The sequence below is a fragment of the Vulpes lagopus genome, chromosome X (genome assembly GCF_018345385.1).
Source record: "Vulpes lagopus strain Blue_001 chromosome X, ASM1834538v1, whole genome shotgun sequence".
Classification (NCBI taxonomy): domain Eukaryota; kingdom Metazoa; phylum Chordata; class Mammalia; order Carnivora; family Canidae; genus Vulpes; species Vulpes lagopus.
In genome coordinates, this window is record NC_054848.1 from 43817297 (window position 1) to 43826156 (window position 8860).

The following is an 8860-nucleotide window of genomic DNA, read 5'->3' on the forward strand; positions in this document are numbered from 1 at the left end:
CAACAGATTGAGTTGAATGACAGAAAGCACTATGGAAACTGGCCAGATGGGCAAGTGCTGTTCTAGCCATGAGGAAATGAGACGAGAACAGGGGTTAGAAGATGTTCTCAAGGTTATGTTTAGCTACCATGGCAAACATTGTAGGTGGTTCACATGACAGCCCCACATTCTCACTCTTCATGCTAAATAAAGAACTCAGAGTTGTTCTCTGCCCAGCCCTGGGAGATGAGTCATTATTGGTTTAGGCTAATCATGGCAATCCCATTCCCACTTACCTAGTGAGGCCTATTGGTGAGCATGTGACCCGCTCTGGTTAATGAGACCTTAGGGAAAATCTATTGTGGTATTTCTTTTTTTTCTTTTTTGTTAACTTTTATTTATTTATGATAGTCACAGAGAGAGAGAGAGGCAGAGACATAGGCAGAGGGAGAAGCAGGCTCCATGCACTGGGAGCCCGACGTGGGATTCGATCCCGCGTCTCCAGGATCGCGCCCTGGGCCAAAGGCAGACGCTAAACCGCTGCGCCACCCAGGGATCCCTATTGTGGTATTTCTGAAAAGATCATACTTTCTGGTAAAAGCTGCAGGCCTTGGAAGAAAACAGCCTCTTTGTCTCATGCCTCTTTTTTTGCTACCTAGAATGTCATTGTTTGAGCATGTGATCTTTAGTGATGTAGCAGTCATCTTGTGGCTGGCCATTCATCAATTCAATAAATATTTATGGAGTGCATTCTATGTGCCAGGCAATGTTCTAGGTACTGGGGATACAAGAGTAAACAAAATGGATTAAAGTCTCTGCCTTCCTGGAGTTTACATTCTAACATGGGAGAGAGGAAGCAAATAAATAAAATATATGATATACCTTATGGTGACAAGTGATAGGAAAAAATAAAGCAGGGAAAGAAGAAAGGGAATGCTAGAGGTGAGTTTAATAGGGTTATCAGGGACAGCACAATTAAAAAGGAGTTATTTGAGAAAAAGAATGGCATACTTCATGAATTCAATTATTTTTATACAGAGGCCATGGTAATCTTCTCTATTTCATTTCAATTTTAAGGAATATGTGCTGTTGAAGAAAAAGGAGACGTTGCTAGACACCTAGGATGGTAGAGCATAAAGATGGAGAGAGCTGGGTGATCTTTGATGATATCATTGAACTGCTGAATTAAGCAGCTTTGGAACTGACTTGCTTCCATACTTCTTGTTATGTGAGATCATGAAATCTCTTTATTGTCTAAGTGACAATTAGTAGGATATCTATAGTCACATCCCAAAGCACTGTAACCAATACAGGGATTATTAAGTAAGTTTGCTTGGCTGGCTCAGAAAGCAGGTAAAGGGCAAGCTTTGTGATTTCAGGTGTGCAATATTTGGAAGATGGCAGTACTAGAGTTGTAAAAATCATAATTTTGCAACCATTGTGGCTAAGACTGGTGTAGGCAAAGATCAATGGACACAAATCTGGGGGATATTTTAATAAGGAGAAGGTTATAGACTGGTTAGAGAGTCAATGTTAAAGACTGAATGTTACCAGGGGTCCCAAGATGAGAATTATCAATCTGGAAAGTTGAAGAGAGAGAACATGAGAGCATAAAATTGGAAAGAATAAAGGTACTAAAAGAAAGAAAATTATGTGGGAGATGGAAAAGAACACGAAGCAAGGGAGAATAGCCTTTTGGTGTAAGTCTTGGATTGCAACTTTAATTCTGATAGTCGTTGACTGGGTGACCTTGGGTGAGTAGCTTCATCTCTGAGCTTCAATTCACTTGATATAAAATGAGGGCGATGATGCCTGCCTTAAGGTAAATGTTGGAGGACTAAATGAGGTAATGTATATGAAAGTTTCCTGGCATATAGCAGGTTTTTAATAAGTATTAGGGCTTGGTTAACCATATCAACATAGCATAGTGAGTATACATGTGGTCTCTGAAGTCAGTCTGCCTCAGTTCAAAACCGTGCTCAGCCACTTACCAGCCAAGTGGCTTGGGCAAGTTAAATAACCTCTAGGTTTCAGTTTCTTCAACATTAAATAGTGATGATAGTGATGTCTGCCTGAGTAGTTATATTAAATTAGACTCTACACCTAAATGTGAGACCTGAAACCATAAGACGGAAGAAGAAAACATAGACAGTAATTTCTTTGACAACAGCTGTAGAAACATTTTTCTAGATATGTCTCTTGAGGCAAGGGAAATTAAACCAAAATTAAACTATTGGGTTTACATCAAAATAAAAGCTTTTGCACAGCAAAGGAAACCGTCAACAAAACAAATAGGCAACCTACTGTCTGGAAAAAGATATTTGCAAATGATAGGTCTAACAAGGGGTTAATATCCCAAATATATAAAGATCTTATGCAACTCAACAACAAAACAAAAACAAAAATAAGAACAAAACAACAAATAGTCCAATTAAAAAATGGGCAGAGAACCTGAATAGGCATTTTTCCAAAGAGGACATATAGATGGTTAACACACATGAAAAGACGTTCAACATCACTCATCACCAGGGAAATGCAAGTTAAACTTTACACCTGCAGAGTGACTGAAATCAGAAACACAAGAAATCATGTGCATTGGTAAGGATGTGGAGAAAAAAGAACACTCATGCACTGTTGGTGGGAATGCAGGCTGATGCAGACACTGTGAAAAACAGTATGGAGATTCCTCAAAAACATTAAAAAAATTACCATATAATCCAGTAATTCCACTACTGAATATTTATCCAAAGAAAAGAAAACCATTAATTTGAAAAGATATATGCATCCTTATGTTTATTGTAGCATTATTTACAATAACACAGATGAATGAATAAAGATGTGAAATATGTATGTAATGAAATATTATTCAGCCATAAAGAAGAATGAGATCTTGCCATTTGCAACAACATGGATGGACCTAGAGGATATAGTGCAAAGAGGAATAAGTCAGTCAGTGAAATACAAATACCATATGATTTCAAACATATATGGAATTTAAGAAACAAACAAACAGTGGGGGAGAAAAGACAACCCAAAAACCAGACTATTAAATACTGAACAAAAAGGTGGTTGCCAAAGAGTAGGTCAGTGGGGGGAGGGGAGGGAATAGGTGAAATATATAAAGGGGGTTAAGATTGCACTTATCTTGATAAGCACTGAAAAGTGTGTAAAATTGTAGAATTGTATTGTATACCTGAAATTAATATAACACTGTGTTTTAACTATACTTGAATAAAAATTATTTTTAAAAAATTTTTAAATAAATACTTTCAGTACTATGTTGACAAAAATGGTGGCTGGACACAATTGTCTTGCTCCTGAACTTAGGGGAAAAGATCTCATTTTGCAAATGACATATCCAATAAAGGGTTAGTACCCAAAATATACAAAGAACTGGGATGCCTGGGTAGCTCAGCGCTTGAGCATCCGTCTTTGGCTTGGGGTGTGATCCCAGAGTCCTGGGATCAGGTCCTGCATCAGGCTCCCTGAGTGGAGCCTGCTTCTCCCTCTGCCTATGTCTCTGCCTCTCTCTCTGTGTCTCTCATGAATAAATAAATAAAATATTTTAAAAACTTATAAACTCATACCTCAAAAAACACTTTGTATTTTATGACATTGGCATTTTTGAAGAATACAATCATCTCCATTTATGCTTTTAAAAAAGTATTTTAAAAAGTATAATGTATCTCACTGTATTTGCCTAATTTTCCCTCATTGTTAGATTCAGCATATATATTCCAGGCTGGAATACCATGTAGATTATACTATGTCCTTCTTAGGGAATCACATATGAAGGTAGATAATATCCATCTTCCCCTTCATTGGTCATATTAATTTTGATCACCCAATCAAGATGTTGCCCAATACTTTCACTGTACAGTTACTATTTTATCTTTTAAAATCTGTGGGAAGAAATATTAAGAGTCTGAAAATAACCCACTTCTCATTAAAATGTCCCTAGATTTAGTATGCATTGATCCCTACCTGAACAAATCTTTACCATGATAATTGCAAAATGATTTTTCCCACTGTAGTACTTTCTCCACATAAACCAGAGTCCTCAGTTCTACTATAAGCATGAGCTCTCCCTTCGCCACCTTTATTTGTCTGTTATTAATATTAGCTCATGGATTCCTATTTTTCATGAATGGTTTATATTTCATTACTGTCCTTAATTATATTGGTGCTTAAATTGTTCTATATTTGGACAGTGGGAACCCCCTCAATCTGGGTCCTGTGTTCCTCTGATATGTTCTATCATTCTTCTTGAGCATTTCCTTACTTTCTGGAATAATAAGATGTTCCAGGCTCATTTTGTACCTACACTGCTCCAACTAGAATCAACCATTTTCCCCAAAAAGCTCTGACTTCTTTTAGTAGGAAATGATATCAGAGTTGAAGATCTGGGCAACAGATTGAGTTGAATGACAGAAAGCACTATGGAAACTGGCCAGATGGGCAAGTGCTGTTCTAGCCATGAGGAAATGAGACGAGAACAGGGGTTAGAAGATGTTCTCAAGGTTATGTTTAGCTACCATGGCAAACATTGTAGGTGGTTCACATGACAGCCCCACATTCTCACTCTTCATGCTAAATAAAGAACTCAGAGTTGTTCTCTGCCCAGCCCTGGGAGATGAGTCATTATTGGTTTAGGCTAATCATGGCAATCCCATTCCCACTTACCTAGTGAGGCCTATTGGTGAGCATGTGACCCGCTCTGGTTAATGAGACCTTAGGGAAAATCTATTGTGGTATTTCTTTTTTTTCTTTTTTGTTAACTTTTATTTATTTATGATAGTCACAGAGAGAGAGAGAGGCAGAGACATAGGCAGAGGGAGAAGCAGGCTCCATGCACTGGGAGCCCGACGTGGGATTCGATCCCGCGTCTCCAGGATCGCGCCCTGGGCCAAAGGCAGACGCTAAACCGCTGCGCCACCCAGGGATCCCTATTGTGGTATTTCTGAAAAGATCATACTTTCTGGTAAAAGCTGCAGGCCTTGGAAGAAAACAGCCTCTTTGTCTCATGCCTCTTTTTTTGCTACCTAGAATGTCATTGTTTGAGCATGTGATCTTTAGTGATGTAGCAGTCATCTTGTGGCTGGCCATTCATCAATTCAATAAATATTTATGGAGTGCATTCTATGTGCCAGGCAATGTTCTAGGTACTGGGGATACAAGAGTAAACAAAATGGATTAAAGTCTCTGCCTTCCTGGAGTTTACATTCTAACATGGGAGAGAGGAAGCAAATAAATAAAATATATGATATACCTTATGGTGACAAGTGATAGGAAAAAATAAAGCAGGGAAAGAAGAAAGGGAATGCTAGAGGTGAGTTTAATAGGGTTATCAGGGACAGCACAATTAAAAAGGAGTTATTTGAGAAAAAGAATGGCATACTTCATGAATTCAATTATTTTTATACAGAGGCCATGGTAATCTTCTCTATTTCATTTCAATTTTAAGGAATATGTGCTGTTGAAGAAAAAGGAGACGTTGCTAGACACCTAGGATGGTAGAGCATAAAGATGGAGAGAGCTGGGTGATCTTTGATGATATCATTGAACTGCTGAATTAAGCAGCTTTGGAACTGACTTGCTTCCATACTTCTTGTTATGTGAGATCATGAAATCTCTTTATTGTCTAAGTGACAATTAGTAGGATATCTATAGTCACATCCCAAAGCACTGTAACCAATACAGGGATTATTAAGTAAGTTTGCTTGGCTGGCTCAGAAAGCAGGTAAAGGGCAAGCTTTGTGATTTCAGGTGTGCAATATTTGGAAGATGGCAGTACTAGAGTTGTAAAAATCATAATTTTGCAACCATTGTGGCTAAGACTGGTGTAGGCAAAGATCAATGGACACAAATCTGGGGGATATTTTAATAAGGAGAAGGTTATAGACTGGTTAGAGAGTCAATGTTAAAGACTGAATGTTACCAGGGGTCCCAAGATGAGAATTATCAATCTGGAAAGTTGAAGAGAGAGAACATGAGAGCATAAAATTGGAAAGAATAAAGGTACTAAAAGAAAGAAAATTATGTGGGAGATGGAAAAGAACACGAAGCAAGGGAGAATAGCCTTTTGGTGTAAGTCTTGGATTGCAACTTTAATTCTGATAGTCGTTGACTGGGTGACCTTGGGTGAGTAGCTTCATCTCTGAGCTTCAATTCACTTGATATAAAATGAGGGCGATGATGCCTGCCTTAAGGTAAATGTTGGAGGACTAAATGAGGTAATGTATATGAAAGTTTCCTGGCATATAGCAGGTTTTTAATAAGTATTAGGGCTTGGTTAACCATATCAACATAGCATAGTGAGTATACATGTGGTCTCTGAAGTCAGTCTGCCTCAGTTCAAAACCGTGCTCAGCCACTTACCAGCCAAGTGGCTTGGGCAAGTTAAATAACCTCTAGGTTTCAGTTTCTTCAACATTAAATAGTGATGATAGTGATGTCTGCCTGAGTAGTTATATTAAATTAGACTCTACACCTAAATGTGAGACCTGAAACCATAAGACGGAAGAAGAAAACATAGACAGTAATTTCTTTGACAACAGCTGTAGAAACATTTTTCTAGATATGTCTCTTGAGGCAAGGGAAATTAAACCAAAATTAAACTATTGGGTTTACATCAAAATAAAAGCTTTTGCACAGCAAAGGAAACCGTCAACAAAACAAATAGGCAACCTACTGTCTGGAAAAAGATATTTGCAAATGATAGGTCTAACAAGGGGTTAATATCCCAAATATATAAAGATCTTATGCAACTCAACAACAAAACAAAAACAAAAATAAGAACAAAACAACAAATAGTCCAATTAAAAAATGGGCAGAGAACCTGAATAGGCATTTTTCCAAAGAGGACATATAGATGGTTAACACACATGAAAAGACGTTCAACATCACTCATCACCAGGGAAATGCAAGTTAAACTTTACACCTGCAGAGTGACTGAAATCAGAAACACAAGAAATCATGTGCATTGGTAAGGATGTGGAGAAAAAAGAACACTCATGCACTGTTGGTGGGAATGCAGGCTGATGCAGACACTGTGAAAAACAGTATGGAGATTCCTCAAAAACATTAAAAAAATTACCATATAATCCAGTAATTCCACTACTGAATATTTATCCAAAGAAAAGAAAACCATTAATTTGAAAAGATATATGCATCCTTATGTTTATTGTAGCATTATTTACAATAACACAGATGAATGAATAAAGATGTGAAATATGTATGTAATGAAATATTATTCAGCCATAAAGAAGAATGAGATCTTGCCATTTGCAACAACATGGATGGACCTAGAGGATATAGTGCAAAGAGGAATAAGTCAGTCAGTGAAATACAAATACCATATGATTTCAAACATATATGGAATTTAAGAAACAAACAAACAGTGGGGGAGAAAAGACAACCCAAAAACCAGACTATTAAATACTGAACAAAAAGGTGGTTGCCAAAGAGTAGGTCAGTGGGGGGAGGGGAGGGAATAGGTGAAATATATAAAGGGGGTTAAGATTGCACTTATCTTGATAAGCACTGAAAAGTGTGTAAAATTGTAGAATTGTATTGTATACCTGAAATTAATATAACACTGTGTTTTAACTATACTTGAATAAAAATTATTTTTAAAAAATTTTTAAATAAATACTTTCAGTACTATGTTGACAAAAATGGTGGCTGGACACAATTGTCTTGCTCCTGAACTTAGGGGAAAAGATCTCATTTTGCAAATGACATATCCAATAAAGGGTTAGTACCCAAAATATACAAAGAACTGGGATGCCTGGGTAGCTCAGCGCTTGAGCATCCGTCTTTGGCTTGGGGTGTGATCCCAGAGTCCTGGGATCAGGTCCTGCATCAGGCTCCCTGAGTGGAGCCTGCTTCTCCCTCTGCCTATGTCTCTGCCTCTCTCTCTGTGTCTCTCATGAATAAATAAATAAAATATTTTTAAAAAACTTATAAAACTCAATACCCAAAAAACAAATAATCCACTTAAAAATGGGCAGAAGACATGAACAGACATTTCTCCAAAGAAGACATACAAATGGCCAACATAAACATGAAAAGATGCTCATCATCACTTATCATCAGGGAAATGCAAGTCAAAAGTACAATAAGATATCACCTCACACCTGTCACAATGGCTAAAATCAACAACACAAGAAACAACAGATGTTGGCAAGGATGTGGAGAAAAAGGAATCCTCTTGCACTGTGAGCGGGAATGCAAACTTGGCACAATCACTGTGGAAAAGAGTATGGAGTTTCCTCAAAAAGTTAAAAATAGAACTCCCTAGAATCCAGTCATCACACTGCTGGGTATTTACCCAAAGAATAAAGAAACACTAATTCAAAGGATCATGTGCACCCCTATGTTTATTGCAGCATTATTTACAACAGCCAAAATATGCAAGCAGCTCAAGCATCCATTGTTTGATGAACACATAAATAAGAAGTGGTTATATATACAATGGAATATTATTCAGCCATAAAAAAAGAATGAAATCTTGCCATTTGCATCAACATGGATGGATCTAGAGAGTACTATGCTAAGTGAAATAAGTCAGTCAGAGAAATACACACACCATATGATTTCACTCATATGTGGAATTCAAGAAAAACAAAATGAGCAAAGGAAAGAGAGAGAGATCAAGAAACAGACTCTTAATTATAGAGAGCAAACAGATGGTTACCTGAGGGGAGATGGGTGGAGGGAATATATTTGATGGGGACTAAGGAGTGCACTTGTGGTAAGCACCGGGTGTTGTATGGAATTGTTGAATCACTATATTGTACACTGGAAACCAATATAACACTGTATGTTACCTAATTGGAATTAAAATAAAAGCTTAAAAAAGAAATTAAAATAAATAAGA

The 8860-nt window shown here is 37.4% G+C and overlaps 2 pseudogenes; both read right to left on the minus strand.

Moving 5' to 3' along the window:
• Positions 1-975: 975 nt before the first annotated feature.
• LOC121483691 lies at positions 976-1076 on the minus strand (annotated as a pseudogene).
• Positions 1077-5362: 4286 nt separating this feature from the next.
• Positions 5363-5463, minus strand: LOC121483692 (annotated as a pseudogene).
• Between the last annotated feature and the right edge of the window lie 3397 nt (positions 5464-8860).